Source organism: Ovis aries, chromosome 3, assembly GCF_016772045.2.
Source record: "Ovis aries strain OAR_USU_Benz2616 breed Rambouillet chromosome 3, ARS-UI_Ramb_v3.0, whole genome shotgun sequence".
NCBI classification, from domain to species: domain Eukaryota; kingdom Metazoa; phylum Chordata; class Mammalia; order Artiodactyla; family Bovidae; genus Ovis; species Ovis aries.
Window position 1 is genome coordinate 4,861,409 of NC_056056.1, and position 20,842 is coordinate 4,882,250.

Consider the following 20,842-nt stretch of genomic DNA (forward strand, 5'->3'; position numbering starts at 1 on the left):
AAAAAAGAAAAAAAGGAAAATGCAGTATAAACCCCCAAGACAACAAAAAGACAATCCGTATGACAAGAGGTTTTTAAAAAAAAAAAAAAAAAATTAATAGGTAAAAACACAAAATAAGATGGTCAGTTTTAGACTGCACATCTGTATTATCAATAAATACCCAATAGAATAAACACCTATTAAAAAGTCTTGTCAGATTGTCCCCCAAACCAAAATCCTACCATATGTAGCATTCAAGGAATATTGGACAAAAATAGATCCTGCATTTCTAACTAAGAGAAAAGTAGGTTTGTGATAGAAATACCAGAGAAGTTGAGTTCAAGGCACATGGCCTAAATAGCTGCAGAGGCCAAGGTCGTAACGACAGTGTACAGTCCAGAGCGAGGCCATGACAGGTAAACCTGGGGCCAGAGTGCCGGCCGCATAAAGGCAGGAAGTGCCAGGAGAAGCAGAGCCTGGGCGTAAGTGGGGGGCTGTGCCTGCCCTAGCCCATGACATGCTGGAAGACAGGGAGTCAGATGAGCATGTGCGGGAGTCTGCTGTCTTCTTTCTGTGCAGTTCTTCAGCTGAAATGTCACCCCAGAGAGGCCTTCCCTGACTGCAGTTGAAAGTAGCTTCTCCCGTCAGTCTCTGTCATACTAGCGTTTAATTATCTGTGTAGGACTCAAGACCATCAGCTGTTCTCTTATTGGTGCATTACTTTGAATTTTTTTTTTTAAATTATTGGGCTGAAATCTCTGTGCAGGAGGGACCCTGTTTGTCTTTTTCGCTGCTGTAGCCTAGAATAGTACCCGGCAGAGAAGTCATTCCTGGTTAAACAGATAGCTACTGAATGCCAGCTCTTGGGTTGGCCAACAAATTCATTTGAATTTTTCAGTAAGATCTTACAAAAATCCAAGCAGACTTTTTGGCCAACCCAAAAATGTATGGCCAACCCAGTATATGTATGTTTGTGTAGATTTATGTGTGCATATGGTTCTAGGTGCTCAGAATACTTCCATCAACAACTTTCCTCCCCTCATGGAGTCTACATTTTAGCAGAGAGTGTGTGGAAGGAAATTACTGTAGTAAATAAAGAACATATACAGTGTCAGAAGAGCTGAGAGAGCTGGCCGGAAAGGAGTGGTGAGGGGAGACTTCCTGGAGCTGGTTACATTTGAGCACATGGAAGCCGAGGGTTAGACCTGTGGGCCTCTGTGGGGAAAGGGTTCCAGGCAGAGGAGTACAAAGAATGGGGAGCGTCACTATAAGGCTGTGAGGACAAGTGGGGAGCTGGGACAGAACAGCAAGTGGAGATGGCGGGTCTTGTTGGTGAAACTTAGAGATAAAAAACCGGCCCCAATCAGATAGGGTAGAATCAGTTGGAGCAACATAAGGAATTTAAACTGGTATGTGACCTTGAGCCAAGCTGCTGCTCGTGGGCAGTTTTGTCTCGGTGTAGCATAAACATTCGTTCTTGTTTCATAGATCGTTTTGAGGGCTACAATATGTGCTGATTTCAATTATTAAAATGTCCATTTAGAACATTTATTAGCACCAATGAATTCAATTATTTCAAATATAGAAGCAAAATATTGCACAGAGTGAAAATATACGATATAATTAGACTATTAATGAAAACACTTACATACCCTCCGTGATTGAAAATGAAAGCTTAACAGTCTCAAAAGGATGGTGCTAAATATTTACATATCTGTCTGAGATGCACATTTTTAGATGCTAAAAATATTCATTGTTAATGACTGGAAGGGAAGGCTAGGTTTAATGTAGTAATAAACTTCCGTATATTTGTCTCACACCAAAGTCAAAGCCAATTTTGTAAAGTAATACAGGCAGCCTTTGAAATAGAAACTACGGCTGAAATAAAAGGAGACTCTTCCCAGGCAGTTAACAGTAACTATTTAGTGAGGGAAAAGTTTGCAGGATGATTAGGAAATGAGAACGTTTACTTGGCAGGTTGGCTGTTACATCTAAATTCTGTATACGCATCTTCAACTCTTCCTTCTAAAGTATGACATTCTTGAGGCAGTAAGAGGAGACCGGGTTATACTGAAGTACAGCCACATTTTGTGGGCTGAAGCAAGTAACAGAATCATCTCAGACTTAAGGAGAAGGGACTGGCCAAAACAAGGGTGTAAATGACAGTGTTCCACCGGGGCCCATCAGCGCAGCCAGCTGCTGCATGAGGAAGGACATAGGTAGTGCAGAACACACGCGCTGAGCCCACTCCCGCTGCTGCTGCTGCCTCCGGCGCGTGCACATCTGAGTGGGATGGGGGCTTGGTCTAAGCATGATTAGCTCTTTTCTGCAAATGCTTTCCTCCTGATTGGAATCCCTTTTCTCACCTTCCCTACCACTTCAAAATAAAGTGGAAAGAAAACAGATCCGTGGTCGGATGTGGTTGGAAATCGGAGGCCCGTTCTTGTCTGAAAGCCTGCTAATTCCTTGCCCGGCATCGTGCCCCGCCTCTGAGCTCCCCTTGCTGCCTCTGGGTGGTAGAGCGATGATCCTGGGCCCACAAGGCCGACCGTAGCCCACCCTCCTCATGCTGTAGCCTTACTGTATGGTTGGGTCAAGATGGTGAATCGCCTTCCTGCCATTGTGTCTGCAGAGCAGCCTTAGCCGCCCAGGTGGTTGTAAATCCTGTGAGCCCTCTCTGGTCCTCCGCTTTGAAACTAGTCATTTCTTCTCCTTGGAGAAGTCAGTGGAGAAGAGCTGTGCTGTGCGCATGAGTTAGGCGTGTTTCTCACAAATGGCCACATTTTAAAATAAACAGACTGGGGAGAAAGGCATTTGGGATCATCTGTGCATTTTCTTATGTGTTTGACTTCTTCATGATTGGAGACGGTATTTTCGTTTCATGTCAGCACATGGGCCCAGACTGCATGGAGCTTACGCTCGTCTTATTGCAGTTTTGAGGGAAAACGTCTTTAGCTATCACCCTGTGCAGAAATCAGAAGCATGTGATTTATTGTAATTTAGCTAAAACAAATAGTGGTTTTCCTTAGAACTTGCAACAATTGCTGTGAATGAGCAAATGTTTATACAAGGTGTGAAATTAAGTTTCATATAGTCACAAAATGTGAGTCCTCGCCAACAGCTCTGAAATCATATTTATATTTTGGGTAACAATTTCAGTGGTGTTCTTTGTCGCAATTAGGAGCCCTGCTGCTTTGAGAAATGATACCATGTCCAGATTTAGCTCTTGATGAAGAAAGCTAGGCTAGAGCTTCTCCAATCTGGAGATTCGAGTCCCACCTTTGAGGCTGCCTTTCTGTGAGCATGAAAATCAGATTCCAAGGAGGGGGAACCCCTGAAATATTTCTGGCTTGCATTCTGAATTTGCCTGCTTTCCTGGAAGGTGTGTTGTAAGCAAAGGGTCTGACCTTGCCCAGACCATGTGTGCAGAGCTCCGGGAGGCCTGAGACCAGGGCTCTCATTGGGGACCAGGGTCGCCAGCATCGGGGCAGGGGGAACAGAGGTGGTGGATGCCCCCAGTGGTTCTCTTCTCCAGATAGGAGGGTGTGAGTAAAGGGTCTGGTGGTTTCATTTATTGAGAGGTCTCTCTGCAAGCTGGCGGCCAGAGCTGAGGGCCAGGGTCAGGGTCAGAGTCCAGCTGGGCTTGACTCAGAGAAGGCAATCAGGAGGTGGAGACAGGGAGGTTGGCAGGAGGGACAGGAGGCTTTGTAGAGGGAATTCACTGGAATTTGTGTGTATATATTACACTGGGAAGAACTGAGTTCAATTGAGAGGGGGTGAGCTGGAGTGCTGAGCTGAGTGGAAGCTCAGCTGTAAGAGGCCGTAGAACCTTGGGCAAGTCCCAGTTGCTTGGTTTCTTCAGCAGTTAAATCCGGATGAAAGAAAGTGTGGACTAGAGCAAGGGTCACTTGTTAATAGCAATTAGAGCTCATAAACAAATTCAGCGAAGTCTCAGGGTATAAAATCAATACAAATCAGTTGTATTTCTGTAAACTAGCAATTAACAACCAGAAAACAAAACAATTCCATTTATAATAGCACCAAAAAAAAAAAGCTATGCTGACTTCTGGTGAAAACCTGGGATTTAATCCTTGCTTTTAAAATGTACAGATTCTGTCAAACAATTTAGGTGACTGAAACTCTTCCTCCAGGGTTTTATTTCCTAATCTGCTCCATTGAACTGTTTCTTCCACTAACAAGGAATTAAATTGTGTCTTTGCTGAATGCTGTCTCCTGCGAGAAGTGTCGGAATTCATTGAACTAAGAAGGTTCTCCTTAACAGCAGTGAACTAGTTAAAGCTCAGACTCTCTTGTGCCTTTTTGAAACAATGGTACAAGGCAGGGTCATATCTCTATACAGCTTTTCCACCAAACAGTCAAAAGTCATTCTCAAGAGAGAGTTTCCAAGAAGAGCAAAATTCACAAAATGATTGAATATTGTGCGCTGATTTTTAGGAACTGATTGGGAAGCAGAACTGTCTCCTGTCAGGCTCTTCCTGGTAACTGAAGAGTGATGTGTTATTTTGTGCCCCTCACCTTTCTGCCCTGAGGTCCCGTCTGTTTTATGGAGAGACACGGCGCCGACACATGAGACAGCTTCCTGTGAAAGGGAGCTGGTGCCCGCCAGGCTCTCCAGCTCTCGCCAGCGCTAGACTCTCTTCATCGGCGCAGTCTTCTGCTGATTGCAGTAGTCTGTGTTTGGGGGTCAAACCCAGGTGTGCCTCTGAAGGAGAGGAAATGTTTGCCTGGTCCAGCATTTGATATTTAATGAATTAGGTGACTGGTTCATTTCAGAAGCAGTTTTGTGCTGTGGCTCTTGTTAGGCAGCAGCTCGATTTCTCTCCTCTCCCGTCCCCTCTGCCCACTTGTAAAAGGCCGTTTTGTACATCTGCCTCCCACAAGAAACAGCGATTTTCTTGTTAGTGTTGTGTTTGTACTTTTGGCAATTTGCAGACCAAAAGTCGTTTAAAGAAATAGTTACAGTTTGAGCTGGGATTCTGAAATGGAGATGCGAATAGCTTTATTATGTTTTCTTTAATAAACAGTTGAAATGTCAGTTTGGGCAGACCCAGTAGCTTAACGTTCTGAGAAAAAGGACCCTAGAGAATCCTGTGGGCGAGGTAGATTTTCTGGTCTGTCTGTTCATTCTTCGTCCCTCTGTCTTCTAGGGCAGGTGTTACTCTGCAAGGACGTAAGTAGCAGGGTCCCGATTGAAGGTGAGGAGTATTCTGGGATAAGGGGCTGGGCCACTGAGGAAGGTGTGTTTCCAGGTGGTGCCACTTGATAAGCAGGCTTCGCATACCAAAGCTCCTACCAAAGCTCCACTTCTTTCTTCATTGAGTAACTGCTGCGTCCCAGGCACTGGGCGGGGCAGGGGGGTAGCAGATAGCAGGAAGCCCACATGTATTGATCTTGTTTCAATACTAAAATCCAGGGTTTTTAAAAGAACAGTTTTTACATGTTAGTAGCAAGTAAGTAACACAACTTAATTGAATAAACCAAATATCTCCTCATATTTATTGTATGCCTCTAATGCAGGAAGGAAGATACACAAGCATTGGTTAAACTTCCTAATCTGTTTAAAACCAGAGATTCCCAAGATGCCCTGGATCTTATCTGTCTTAATTCATTGGTTGGTCTGATGTCGTTCTTTAAAACGACGGGGCCGAAAGGAAGGTGCTGGGTCCCATTGTTTGACCTAGATCGGGTGGCCACAGCCTCTAGGCCTCCGCCACCAGAGAGCCATAGGACACTCAGGGGAGTGCCTGAGGCCCAAGGCCTGGGTGGGAGGGAGACAGAATAGGCAAGTGACGCTGGTGACAGCCGTCACCTCTGCGGACATCATTCTCCCGTTCAGGCTCACGCCCCAGATGGTCCCCGCATCGCTGTTGCTCAGTGATCCAGTGCATGTAGAGCTTAGGATTGTAATTCATTTCTGTGTGTAGGGCTCTTTGACGTGACTTTTAGGGTTTTGTGATATAAACAACCTGTGCACACCACAGAGCCATAAATTTTAGGGATGTGGTGTGCATGGATTGTGGGGGAGAGGGTAGAGATGATCTAGTTATTTTAAAAGCAATAGGATTTTCTTCGCTGGAAGTTCTTTATATATAAAATTAAAAGCTGAATGCTGGGCCCCCTTGAAGTGGCTCATTCAGACCTGTGATTGTTCTAAGGAGCAGCCCGTTTGAGCTCCAGTGCAGGCTAGTACTGTGGGCTCTGAGGGTCACGTAGAACTGTGCCTGAAATGGTCTTTTATTATTATTATTTTAATCAACTAATTTTCTCATAGCAGTGTTAGGTTCACAGCAAAACTGAGCAATAAGTATAGAGAGTTCCCACACAATTCCTGTCCCCCTCCAGACTGGTATGTTTGTTAGAATGGAAGAAACTAGACTGACACCTCATTATCACCCCAAATCCATAGTTTATAAAGAGTTCAGTCTCAGGGTTATATATCCTGTGGGTTTTGACAAATGTATAATGACATGTGTCTGCTATTATAGTATCATACAAAATATTTCCACTGCCCTGAAAATTATCTGTCCTCTACCAATTCTTCCCCAATAATTTTGTTAGTGTTATTTAAAAAAAACAACAAACTTTTTAATGGAGAATTTTGAACATACACAAAAGTAGAGGTAATGGTAATTAACTCAAGTGTAACCCCAGCAGCCTTGTATTACTTTGAAGCAATCTAAGACATATCATTTTCTCCATAGTATGTATCTTCAAAGTATAGAGATACATAAAGTCTTAAAAAAACAACAAACCTGTTGTCTTATTTAAAATAAAATTAAGAATAGTGTCCAAATTTCCAGTTGTCTCACGAGTCGTTTCAGCTGTCGTTGACCAGTTCATCTGAATCGGGAGCGGCATAAAATCCACATCTTGTGATTGGCTGGTGTGTCTTTCCTGTGTGTGTCTCAGTCTGCAGTTCTTTCTCCATTCTCTCCTTCCTTCCTTCCTTCTTCCCCCAATTCTGTTGCTGGTGTTGAGGAGACCAGATTGTTTATCCTCTAGTTTCCCGTGGTCTGGATTTTGCTGATTGCGTCCCCGTGGTTTCCTTGATCAAGTTTCTCTATCCTCTGTATATCATCTGTATAGATAATATATGTATCTGTCTCCTCTGTGCGGTGTATAAATTGGCAGTTGGATCAAGAAGCTTGGTTGGCGTGTTTGACTTGCTTGTTAAGGCTGCTTCATCTATGGCCTTGTCTTCCGTCAGGAGGCAAGAAATGCGTGGCTGTCTCTCTCTTTCTTGATGACGTCACTAGCTGTTGGTGTTCTGTGTCCAGATTCATGAGGGCACAGAGAGGTGATACATGAATGCCATCATTCCTGTTCGTCTGCTGGCTGGGATGCTTCTATGAAGACAGCCTCTGCTGTGTCAACTGTTTAGTTAGCCCTTGTGTTCACGTGTGCTCAGCTGCTCAGTCGTGTCTGACTCTCTGTGGCCCCGTGAGCTATAGCCCGCTAGGCTCCTCTGTCCATGTAATTTTCCAGGCAAGAATACCGGAGTGGGTTGCCATTTCCTTCAGGTGATTTTTCCAACCCCAAGATAGACTGGTGCAGCTTATATAAGAGGCAGAGTAAATGCTTGATTTCCGTGTATTCACTTGTTTTCAGAATAAAGTTGATTCTCTAGCATCCTTCAATAATGACCAATTCACCTATTTTTCTGATTATTTTTAAATTGAAATTTAACATTTTTTGTTAGGAACGTTCATTTTTGAAACAGCTTAGGTCCTTCCTGTGGCCTAGAACAGCCCCGACTCTTGGGGAGCTGAAGGGTGGAGTGGGTCGCAGAATCCCCACAGGAGCCCAGTCCGAAGCTCCCAGGGAAGGGGAGAGCCCTTCTTCAGGGGCCAGGGGCAGAGCCCCACCCGAGAGCCTGCACAGGTGGGCTGGATAAACCACGTGGCCCTGATTGTTGTAAGGATTTGGAACATGCCTTAGCAATTATCTGATCCAAATTACTATTTTTTTTGATCTTTCTCCTTTTTAAAAATCGTGGTAAGATGCACATGAACTAAAGTTTCTCATCCTAACCAGTTTTAAGTGCACCGTTGATTGGTGTCAAGTGCATGCACATTGCCATACGGCCACCAGCACCGTCCATCCCCGTACCTGACCAACTCACTTTTACAGTCAAAGAAAATAAGACCCAGAAAGACTGTGTAAGGCTACAGCAGCTAAGGCGAATGGAGACCACATTTTCCAGCTTTCAGTTCAGTCCTTCTTCCAAGAAGCCAGGCTTTGACCTGACTGCCTTGGGTCCTAAAGCTGTCGCTTCCGTACTGGACAGACTTACTCAGTTGCCACCTGACTGCTGTGTGATCGTCGCAGAGCAGAGACCCCTGTCACAGGGTGTACCACGTGAGAGTCGTTCCTGCAGAAGCAGCTTCCGAATAGGGTCTCAGAAACCGTGATGGAATAACAAGCGGCCTAAGGGTTAACAACCTTCCTGACTCTGGCTTGGCAGGGCCATAAAGAATTCTGCTCAAGTTCATCCCTGCAACTGACATCAAAGTAGTACAGCTGCTGCTGGAGTCCCAATTAGTGCTTTTCCTGTTTAAATGGAGCTCCTGCAAGTTGAATCTTGAAATGACTGTGTTGTGATTGGGGTTTGGGCGAGCAAAAGGGGGAAGGTCTCTCTTATAATTACAGTGTTCTTAAAGCATAATGGTCTGTTTCCCAGTCTTTCCTGATTAGATAACAGCACTGTGGGTACATTCATAACCGCCTTAGTTCATTGTTGTGCTCATTTGTTATTTGGTTGGGTGTCTTTTTGGTAGCTATTTCCATAATCACTGTAAAGTTTGTATTCACAGATTTTTTTCTTAAAGCAAGGGATGAGGCAAATTGGTCAAAAGGTCAGCTTATCAAGGAAGAAAACAGACTTTGAAGGTATTGCTTTGCTCACTTGCCTAGATTGCCTTCTTTTTCCCAGCAGGATTGGTTTTAATTCATTGGCAAGGCTTGTCGGTAATGGGAGGTTGAATTAGTGATAACATTTGTTCACAGTTGGTTTCAGGACTAGTATTCAGGAACCTGGGATTAATCCTGTCACTTATCCCAATATTAAAATAAGCTAATATCCCCCCTGCCCAATGTCTATCTTCATTTTTGTCTTTTCTCTCTCTCTCTCTCTGTCTCTCTTGGCCTTTGATTTTAAGCTCATAACTTATCAACTGATTAGGATAATGAGGAAATAACTGAATCTCTGGGGTCATAGCATTGTAGAGCAGGGGTGTGGTTATATTCCTGGGCAAAATGAGAGACCAGAAGCTGGTCCTTTCTGGGCTCTTTGAATTTAGCCGGTGACCTTGGGCCCACAAGACTTGAATTTACCCCCAATTCTTCACTTCTGACTAAGAAGTTGAACAAATACAGTTCTAAGATCTCTTTTAACTCCTCTCTATAACATCACTCATGTTCTTATAGAACCTTCTGTCTCCTGGGTGTGACAGTTACTGCCTCCACCGATTGCTCGGCCCTCACGCCCCTTCCTAGAGGAGCTGCCGACCTCACACCCCGCTCTTCCATCACAGACCCTGCTGAGTGGGGTGATTGTTGGCCCTGAGACAGAGAGACAGAGATGCTGCCTAGATCCTTAGCAGCCCCTCGTTCCTAGGCCTTCTCGCTTGGAGCACTGGCAGCTTTCCTGTTACTTGGGTCTGCAAGAGACTTCTCGGTGTCCTGCCAATGAACGCCCTGTTTTCCTTTAGTTCTAGTGAATTCCTGTCCATTGCGCCCAATTGATTCCAAAGACATCTATACCCTCGCCATGCCGCCATGGTTCTTGTCTGTGTGATTCCTCGTCTCGTCCGTTTCTCTGTGTCGGCGCTTCTCCTTGCCTTTCTGTGCTGTGACCTCTTTGAGGGCAGGGGTTCTTCATGTTCATCTTTGTGCCCCCAGTGCTTGTAATTGTTCAGGATGTGGTAAACGTCGGTTTAAAAATGAATGACTCTAGACACAGCTACTTTTTAAACTGAAACCAAGACCCTGATGCTGGGAAAGATGGAGCGCAGAAGGAGAAGGGAGTGACGGGATGAGGTGGTTGGATGGCATCATCAACTCAATGGACATGAGTCTGATCGACCTGTGGGAGATGGTGAAGGACAGGGAAGCCTGGCGTGCTGCAGTCCACAGGGTCCCAAAGAGCCAAGCGGACTTAGTGACTGAGCAACAGTAACAAAGAGATACTTGCTCGAACTGTTAGAATCAGCAACTGGATAAGAACTCGGGATTTTTTTTATCAAGCGTGTACTTTCTTGTGGTCCTTTTGGTTTCCTTTCTTCTCTCTCATTCTTTCCTTGGTGTTCTAGGGGCGGGACACAACTGTAACAGAGTGACAGCTATGGAGGACGTGACATAAACTGGTGAGAATCAACCAGATCCAGGGCGGCAGACAAATCCACTTCCACTAGACCTTGAGCTTCATTACCGTGTTCATCATAAGACATTAGCTTAGGCTAAATGACACACCTACAGGCACCGTGACAGTCCCAAGGCTGTCCAAGTTGGAAGGTCCAAAAGTGGGCAATGTCCCAATTCCTGAAAATCTCCACCCTTTCCCCCAAATGGTTGGAATAACCCTCCCACTCATTAGCCCGTGAAGTCACCCAGCCAGTGAGAGCTGACCACCCCACGTTTCTGGGTCTCTCACCTGAGATGGCCCACAGTCTGGAGTGTTTCTCCCAGGGCTGCTCTCACTTTCTGAGACGTACCGCGTTCTGTCTTTGAAATGTGCATCTCCCTAAAGAAGCCTGCTTTCACTTTACTGTGGTGCGTTCTTTCTTGTGCGAAGCCAGGAACCCACAGTGGGCAGCCAGTCCCACAGACTCGCCTGAGACCTGGACACGACCACCCTCCTGAGCCCCGCTCTTTGCTGCAGCATCAGCAGGTAGCAGAGCTCGCCTTTGCTCCTGCCGCACTCTCTGCTGGAGGAAGTGATCAGCAGCGGGGTTGGCCAGCAAGCTTAAAGGAGAAGTGACGTGGTCCGGATGGGCCACTAACCACATTCCTGTGTGCTCTGTGACACAGAGGAGTGACTGCTTACAATACTAAAAGTTAGGTGAACCTCTCCTAGTAGAGGTGTGATACTGACCTGCCATTTATTCAGTGCCCATCATTCAAAATGGGCAACACGTTCCTTTTAAAAAACAGAGGCTCCAACATACTACAAAAACTTACTTGAGTATTCAGCAAACCTTCTCCAGCTCACATATTTAAAGGATAAAAAATATAACAGTAACCAAAACAAGTTTTAGGAATGACTGCAAAGTAATTAAGTTTCTTTTTATGGCTTTTTACATTGGCTTAAAGGTCAGCATGAAAATAGATGAGAGTTAAACTTAGAACCAAGCATCTCAAGACAGAAAATCACTTAGGTCTCATTGATCACCCCCTCTCACCAAAATTTTTATACCTGACTTGCACAGTTCTCCCTGGCTGGTCTTTAAAAAAATCTAGGTGCCCTTCTGAACTGATGGAAAACAGGCGAGATAGTAGAAAGCCAGCCTTGAGGAAGTGACTAGTGAAGGGACAAATGGAGGATGGGCACGGGAACGCAGTTGGCATGGTGAGAAGCCCGCAGTGCAGCAGTAGTGCCCGGGAGGTGAACTGGGGCGAGAATTTACAGTAAAACACTGCTTCGGTGAAGCCCCATTCTTCTGCACTACACCTTTGGGCACGTGGGCACAGCAGGCCCCAGTGGGTGTGCCAGGCAGCCCGGATCACAGTCAGCACTCTCAGATTCTGTCATTGACAGGCCCTGTGTCTTTGGACAGGTCACTTCCTTTTGGGCCTAAGTTTTCTCACTTTTTAAATGAAATAATTAAATTCAACAACTTCTAAGGCCCCCTCCTCACTGTAAAACAAAACAAAACAAAACCTTGACTACATGGTTAGAGATAATCACACATCCTGATTGAATGGGGTGGCTAACAAGCTAGCCTACTGGTAGTACAGGTGGAAAAGAATGGAAATCAGTGTATGGACCGGTACCACCTCGGTGCCCCAGGTCATTCCTGTTTGATCTGTACTGTAGGCCCTCTGCGTCTGCAGATTCAACCAACTGGGGACTGGAAATATTCAGAGGAGGAAAAAAAAAAAAATCCTAGAAAGTTCCCCAAAGCAAACCTAACATTTACATTGTTATTTCCAACTATTTACATAGCATTTATATTGTATTAGATACTAAGTAATCTAGAGATGGTTTAAAGTATACAAGAGATGCGAGGAGGTTGTATGTAGATACTGCAGCATTTTACATCAGAGATTTGAGCACCTGCAGATTTTGGTGTCTGAGGAAATCCTGGAACCAGCCCTCTGGCTACACAGGGACAGCTGTACATCAGTTACGCCTGGTACCTTCTCCACAAGTATCGGAAACCCCAGTGAACTAACCTAAGCAGTATGACAGTCTGTCTATCACAGGCCAATTCATTATAAAAGGTTCTAAGATGGAGTAGCTCTGGGGAGTGCACTGTGGTCTGTGTGTGTATTTGCTCACGTATTTACATGTCCGACTCTTTGTGGCTCCATGGACTGCAGCCTGCCAGGCTACCCTGTCCATGGGATTTTCCAGGCAACAATAGTGGAATGGGTTACCATTTCCTCCTCCAGGGGGTCTTCCCGGCCCAGGGTCAGACCCAAGTCTCTCGCATCTCCTGCACTGACAGGCGCCCCTTGAGGGGCCCGCTTGTGGCGCATTGTATTTAATCAAAGCTAGGAGGCCACCAGTGGCAAGATGTATCCTCATGTTACATTCCACTGAAAGAGAATCGTCTCTGCCAGTTAAACTATGACATACTCCTGAATAAAAGACATCTGATTTGAAAGATAATTAAATGTGGGGGAAGAATTATCTTGGAATCCAGGGAAACCGTAGTTCAGTAGCGGGATATCATCCTTCCAGACTGCCTTCTCAGCCTTCCACAGCCGTCTCCCTTCACGGGTGCGAGACAGCTGCAGACAAGGTGAAGGCGCGATGGGGGCGGGCCTGCCTATTCTTGCACCTCCTGTTAGGAAAAAGGGGACCTTTCCCAAAAGCCCTGCAGCCGATTTCACCACAAGTCTCATTGGCCGAAAGGTCACAGGTCACACAAATGCCCCCTGCCATCTAGGTCACTGCCCAGGGACCCGGAATCGTGTGTGGTTAGAGTCAGACTAATTAGGATTTACCCTCCCACGGGAGATGACTTCTGACACGAGAAAGAAAGAGGGAGTGAACAGATCATTACAGAAGCAAGAAAGTAGAGATAGAGCTTGGGATTTTTCCAGGTGGAAACTGATGAGAGGAAGGTGGTTTGTGATTAATGTCAGTTATCCTCTTGGTCTGAGCATTTGAGTGTTTGAAGTTTTGGTTTTTGGTTTTTGTTTTGTTTTGTTTTTCTGCCGCATAACTTGTGGAATCTTAGTTCCCCAGCCAGGGGTTGAACCTGGGTCCTGGTAGTGACAGTGCCTTCTGAACCGCTGGACCACCAGGGAACTCCCATGAAGGTTGTTGCTGATTCGTTAAGTCGTTTCTGCAACAGTAATTAGCTCTCTATGCATTTTAATATAGAAAAATATATCAGCAGTTTTGGAAAAAAATCTTAATCTTTTTCTTTCCATATTTTATTGAGATGTAACTGACATATAGCATTTTGTAAGTTTAAGGTGTACAGGTGTGATTTGACTTACATACACCATGAAGTGATTATCGTAGTAACTTTAGTGAACATCCGTCATGTCATATAGATACAAAATTAAGGAAAGAGAAAAAAATTTTTTTCCTTGTGATGAGAACTCTCAGGATTTACTCTTTTAACCACTTTAATATCTATAACAGCCATGTTAATTATATTTATCAAGTTCTACACTACATCCCTAATGTAACTGGAAGTTCGTACCTTTTGACCACCTTCATCCAATTCTCTCTCCCCTAACCCCCTGCTCTGGTAACCACAAATCTGATCTCTGTTTCTGTAAGTTTATTGTTGACCTATAATTGATCAATAGCACCATTAGTTCCTCTTACACAGCATAGTGATTTGATGTTTCTATACATTTCAAAATGATCACCACTGTCTTTCTGGTTGCAGAATGTTCACCATAAAAAGGTGCCCTCCACACTGTACGTTTCGGACCTGTGACTCGCTTATTTTGCAGCTAGAAGTTTGTGCGTCTTCGTCTCCCTCACCTCTTTCCTCCTCCCACCACTCTCCCCTCTGGCAAATGCCTGTTTTTTTCTGCATCTATAACTCTTGTTTTTGTCTTTTGTTTGTCCATTTTTTTTTTTTCTTCTTTTAGAGTCTTCAGATAATTGAAATCATTTAGTATAATACCCTCTAGGTCCATCCGTGTTGTCCCTACTGGCAAGGTTTCTTTCTCCTTTCGTTTCTTTTCTATGGCCAATACTCCTCTCTGTGTGCGTGCGTGCATGCGTGTGCGTGGATGTACGTACAGTATCCTTTCAGTCCCCTCATCTGTTGATGAGCAGTTGCTCCCCTGTTTTGGCTGCTGGTAACTATGCTGGCGCGAACACAGGAATGCAGAGACCTTCTCTAATTAGTGCTTTCATTTTCTCTGGCTGGATGTGCAGGCGCGGCATTGGCGGGCCCTGTGGTCGTCCTCTCTTGAGAGTTTCGAGGGCCCTCCGCATGGTTTTCCACAGTGGCTGCACCGGTTTACACCCTCAGCAGCAGTGTAACAAGCTTCCTTTTTCTCCTTATCTTCATGAACACTTGTTATGTGTTGTCTTTTTTATAATAGCCATTCTGATAGATGGTATCTTATTATGGTTTTGATTTGCATTTCCCTAATGACAGTGATGTTGAGCATCTTTTTGTGTGCCTCTAGGCCATCTGTATGTCTTCTTTGGAAAAAACTTCCCAATTTTTTTAAGCCATGAGGTTTGTTTCTAAATTCTTGCTGGTTGATTCTGTTATGACATGCTGTTTTTAAAATTCCTTTACAGGTGGATACTAGATTACTTGTGTTTGAACATTCTTACTTCATACATTTAGGCTTAATTTTATCATTTTAAAATGCTTCACAACAATGAAGTACGTGTTCTTAAGGGCCCCACTTGTATTTGGACTATTGCAGCTGTTTATTCTTTTCCTGATAAAGATCTGGAAACTTTTAGACACTGTGGCCCCCTTGCTTCTTGATAGACTGGTATCCAGCTCATCCTCTTGGCCTTAACCTTTGTGCCCACAGTCCCTTTTTACTTAGTGGCTGGGAGATGACCCATTTCTTTCACGTTTCTCCTGAAAAACTTGCCCTGAGTGCATCATATGTTTCCTACCATCTCCTCTCTCTACGTTGGTGCTTAGTTTGTTCCCGATTTTCTGAGTAGAGTGGAGGGTGCCCAGCGCCCAGGCTGTTGCTTTTGTGGTACACCAGTTCTTCCCACGATGTCACCCAGGGTTTTCTTGATCTGCATCCTCTGGAGCATTGCTCTTAGCTGAGCCTCTCTGCATTCAGCGCAGGGACTTGAAGCGTTTGGGGAGGAGGGCCGTTAGAGTCCAAGACTGCACTTACTCGTGTACTGAGTGAGCCCTCTGTGTCTGCAGCGCCCGCCGCGCCCAGTGCTGCGCTCTGAGGAGGACTCAGCGCAGAGGTGACGTGGATGTGTCGCCTGAGACTTCGGCACCCTCAGGAGGACGGCCTGGCTTTTGAGGAGCTTATTACTGGAGTTCACTGTTCTTTGCTGCCTAGAGGGCATTTCTGTTCTTTCTCCCTTGAGTGCACAGGCATCCTTCCCTGACTTTCTCTCTATTCTCAGTGCAGCTGATTTCTGAGAATCGGTATATGACAGGGGAATGAGTTAACGCCTGTTACGATACTGTTTTGTATTGAGGACTCGCTCTAACAAGAAAAAGGACAGATCATTGTTGTATTCATTCCTCCAAAAGTATCTAATTAAGTATTCAGTGGTTCAGACCTCTTATATGTGAAGCCTTTAGATTTGTGAACAAATCCAAGTAGAAGTCATCTGTACTAGACCCAAAGTGCTTGGGCAGAAGACAGTAATTGTCAGCGTAGGAATTGTTTTTAAAGTGAGAGCGTGGAGAGCCTTGCAGTCTCCTCTCTCTTGTCGCTCACCTCCGTAGTCTGCGTGTTTCTGGTCTCATTTTTCGTATATAAGGAGTGGCCTGAGCCAAGGTACGTGTAAGTCAGACTTCTGATGGTGATTTAAATCTGACAGTGCTTTTGAAGATTTCTTTTAGAGAAAGAAGGCCCTTGGCATGGAGCACTGTTTAGAGATAGCCAGAAAGAACTGGGAAATTTTCTTCTCATTTATGAGGAAAGATTACTATGCGAGAGATCATTATGATGACTACAGTCCAAGAAGGAACATGTCTTTTCTTCACCTCCTCTCCTCCTTTCCCCCACTCCAGTCCACCAGCAGTATCTCCAAATCGTATCTTACACCCCACCCTTCTCTCTGTCACCACTGATGGGGTCCAAGTCACACCTGGAGCCCTGCAAACCCCTCACTGGTCTCCCTGCTTCCATTCTTGTCCCTACACAGTGTTTTTCCAACTTAAATTCAACTTTGTCCCTAATGAGGAGCTTCCCATCACTTTAAGAATAAATTCCAGACGCCTTCTCTGGGTTGACAAAGGCCAGGCTTACATAATGTGGCCCCTGCTTGGTTCCGTAGCTTCAGCTCCATCCACTTCACCCTTGACCTCCCCCATGACCTCTCTCCTCTTAGCCGCTGCACCCCCACCCCAGCTACCAAGTTCATTTCTGCCTTGAGCCTCAGCACTGTTCCTTCTGCCTGCCTGCTCTGCCCTCCCCTGATCATGGGACAGGTGCCCCCTCCCCCCATTAAAGTTTCAAATATATGTAAAATAAGAGAGTAGTAGGATGAACTCCATGGGACAGTCCCCTAAATCCAAAATCACCAATATTCAGCCATGCTTTCCTTTTCCTTTTTTTCATTGTTTAAAATTGTTTCTGCTGCAGGGCTTCCCTGGTGGCTCAGTGGTACAGAATCCGCCTGCCAGTGCAGGAGACAGGGGTTCGATCCCTGATCCGGGAAGATCCCACAGGCGTCAGCGCAGCTAAGCCTGTGTGCCACAACTACTGAACCTGCGCGCTAGAGCCCGTGCTCCACCAGGAGCACAAAGCTGCTCTCCTCACAGTGAAAAGCCCGCACACTGCAGCTAGAGGGGCGCCCCCGTGCTCCACAGCTAGAGAAAGCCTTCACACAGCAACAAAGACCCAGCACAACCAAGAATAAATCAAAGTATTTTTTTTAATTGTTTCCACTGTAGCTCTTGAAAGCGAATCTCTGACACCATGTCATCTTGCTCCTGAATACTTGTTTCTACAAAATAAGGACATTTACTTTATAATCACAATGTCATTATCACACTTAACAAAATTGACAGTAATTCCCTCACACCATGTAACACTCAGCTCTTATTCACATTTCCCCAGTTGTCTTGAAAATGTCCTTTTACGGTTTGTTTGCTTTACCAGCATCCGAACAAGCTCCGCACGATGCATCGGATTCTTACATCCCTCTCTTGTCTCCTTCTTGCCTGCATTCCTTTTACTGTGCTTTCTGTGATGTCCCTTTGCTCTGATGTTTCTTTTAATTTGGTCTGATTTCTAAAGAATATTTCTCACATTTTGCTGAATTTTGTTAGCTCTCATTTTATATGCTCTTGTTGTCCAGCTGTCTCGCTTCTGAGAACTTCTGATTTGTGTTGTTCTTTCAAACCCTTGGCTGTTTTCCCTTAATTTCTTTTAGCTCATTTTGAAATGATTGGTTAGTTTTCATCTGCTTGTGGTCACTTTTTCATGGCTTAGTCTGTTCCCTCTACCTTTTTTTCTTGTATTGAGTGGGGCGGGGTCGCATTTCTAACGTGTCCCTGTGTGTGTGTTGGGGGGGGACCTCCTGTTCTGTGGGGGGAGTGTGGCAGCCAGGGTGGCCTCCCCATCTCATAAAGGACCTAGGCGCTGGTCTGCCTCTCAGAGCTCCATGCTTTGCAGGCCTTCAAGGGTGCTGGCTGCCCGGCCTTTGATGCTGTTTGCCATTTGGCGCTTGCTCTGGATGGCCCACCCGCCTACCTTTTGGGGCTTTGATTCCTGCTTCATGTGAGGGCCGTTCCCAGCGCGTGCCCTCAGCAGGAGGGATGCCTTCTGAGTGGAGTGTTTGCCGGATGGCTCTGTGGACCAGGCAGCACTGGCCAGCCCTCCTGAGCCCCTGAGGAGCCCCTGGAGCCCCTGTGAGCATTTGTGAGCTTTCTTTCTCAGACACTGAGAAGATGCACTCGATTTGCCAGCATTTCCCAGCCCCAGGTTGCAGGGCTCCTGCTCAGGTGGGGCCCCTCTTTTTGGAGGAGATTTTCCTGGTGGTTTGGGGATCTGTGGCCCTGGGGCCACTCAGTTGTCCCTTTTCCCTCCCACCACCCAGCCTCACAGCTGTTGACCCTGTGCAGTCCTGCACACCTGTATTCTGTGGTTTGTGGGGAATTTTTTAAATCAAGTTTTACTGAAGATTTCATCTACTTCTCACTGTTCTAGTTACTCTGTCTAGTTTCCAGGAGGAAATTTAGAGAGACTCTTAACAATTCTGCAGGCGCCATGTAGTTCAGTGCTGCCTCAGAGGCCTTCCTGACCACCCTAGACATAGCCACCCCTGTTCGCTGCCGTCTCGCCCACTTTGAGCTCTGTGCGTGATGCCCATTGCCGCCGGAACGGAGGCTTCTCTTCCTTCTCTGGTCGTTAGTCAGGGCTCTCTTGCTCGCTCCTGAATCCCTGCTGGGCTAAACAGTGGTGGCCCCGTGACAATAGATGGTGACTCATGGGCACTTAAGGCCCCACCCCTCCCTGCTCACACTGAAATTGTGAAACTTTCCCCTAAAGCGCTAACCCTTTTTACTATGATTATATTACCCTGAAAAATAACTAAAAGAAAAACATTTCTCTAAAATGTTTTGAAGGCACATAAACTAAAAAATAATCCAAGATATTAAAATAGTAATGTGCCATACACTGACTTAAGTATCATCAAACATTTTAAAATCTAGTTTTACCATGTCCCAGCAAAGAGGACTTTTCTGTTATAATTTCTGTTACAGAGTCTCTCATTGCACCGTGCGTGTGGTGTGTGTGTGTGTGTGTGTGTGTAGACATATCATACTGTGGATAAACACAGAATAGTAACTGGTGTCTAAGACAGTGCCAACTCTAGATTCACAGAATGTCTGCATTGGGGAGCCTTCTAATACTCGAGTGGGAAGAAAGATGGCCTTGGAGCCAGAAGCGAAGCAAGATCCTCGCCCCACCTCTGCCATTGGTAATTACATGACCCCCAGTCTACCACTTACTGTCACTGAGTTCCACCCATCACTAAGATACGGGGGTTGGGTTCCTTTCAGCTTTGAGTACTAGGATTCTTGTAATCATAAATACTTGTTAGCTGAAGGCCCATTCCAACCTCCCAGTATAAGGGTCATGAGACACAAGTGTTTTCTGAGCCGAAGTCTCCACTGTAAATGTAACCTGATAACAAAAGCAGAAGTGATGCCTTAAAAACATACATGCACTTCAGTTTCATTTTGCAATTATCCATCTGCAAATAACCATTGAACATATTTTTTGTTGAATCACAGCCATGGTGTCACGCAGGATACGTTTAAGAGATTTCCAAAACTAGTAGTACCAAGCATTTCTGAAATTTTTGAATTAGCACCCACAAATTGGAATGGCCCAGGGTTTGTGTCCTGAGTAAGTGTGTGGCATATTGTTTATTCAGACACAAAGATTCTTGCACGAAGTAGAGAATGGTGTGAACAGGTGTTCAGTTCTGATCACTGTGCGTATGGAGCACGTGTTGTGGACTAGACTCTGTGCCCAGCACTGATGACACGCAGTGTGACTTAGCCACGCTGTGAGGAAAATATTCTGCTTGTTTTACAGATGAAGAAACTGGGATGCGAGAAGGTGAGCCAGGGCCACACAGCTAGTGGAGAGTGAGCTGTGTCAGGTTCCAGCGAGCGTTCATTCAGATACTCCACGCTGCTCTCTGGTCTTAGGGTTCTGCATTTCATAAGCCATTTAATCCTCATAAGAGCCCCATGAAGCTGGTACCATCATGTTTCCTTAGCACCGGAGGAAACAGGCACAGAGAAGTGAGATGACTCGGCCGAGGCCACACAGCTGTTTGGTGTCAGTGAGGCTTTGAACTAGGGCAGTCAGGGCCAGAGTGCACGTTCTTGTCTTCTGCACAGAGTTGCCTGGCAGCAATGTGGCGACTGACGCGGAGACTCCAGATCCTTACTTTCAACGGTGTCATTAGGAGTGGTACTAGGAGAGCAGAGAGAATCGTCAGAGATTGTAAAACTTGTCCTTCCTTACATTAGGGACAACATTGTGTTTTTGGCCCTATTGCACATGACTTGGAATTCAACAAAAGTAAAACTTCCTCTTTCCCTAAAATGTGAAGTTTGTGATTAGCAAGATCGCACTCTTCATCTCAATTGTCAGAGTCATATGCCCCTCTAGACAGACATGGTTACCGAGGATCATTAGACTCCCGAATCTCTGATTTTCGTCATGCTTGGTTACTCTGCGCTAGAGGGTTAGTGTTTGAAAGATGCTAATTTGAAAAGAGAATTCCTCCGGATTTGTGGGGAGGAGGGATGGTGAGATCTAAAGTTAGTGACATTTTTTTATGAGAAATTTGAGAATACATATCAACAAGTGAGGGTGGCCTAGGCTTTTAAATGGAATCCTTTGTAGTAGTACTAGTTGTTGTTATTTGGACTGTTTTGGGTTTGTGTTTAAGAAAAAGTGGAACCCAGCTGTGCTTTTCAGTGTAAGGTAGCCTGAGATTTTGGTGGAC

General features: G+C 45.4%; 1 protein-coding gene and 1 long non-coding RNA gene across 4 annotated transcripts in view; one reads left to right on the top strand and one right to left on the bottom strand.

Annotated features, from left to right (window-relative positions):
• MED27 (mediator complex subunit 27) overlaps positions 1–20,842 on the top strand; it is a 216,108-nt gene that overhangs the window by 99,892 nt on the left and 95,374 nt on the right. The window lies entirely within an intron of this gene.
• LOC121819264 (uncharacterized) overlaps positions 79–20,842 on the bottom strand; it is a 30,642-nt gene continuing 9,878 nt past the window's right edge. The window contains exon 2 of the long non-coding RNA XR_006059538.2: positions 79–20,304. This is a non-coding gene — a long non-coding RNA (uncharacterized LOC121819264). The remainder of the gene's footprint in view (positions 20,305–20,842) is intronic.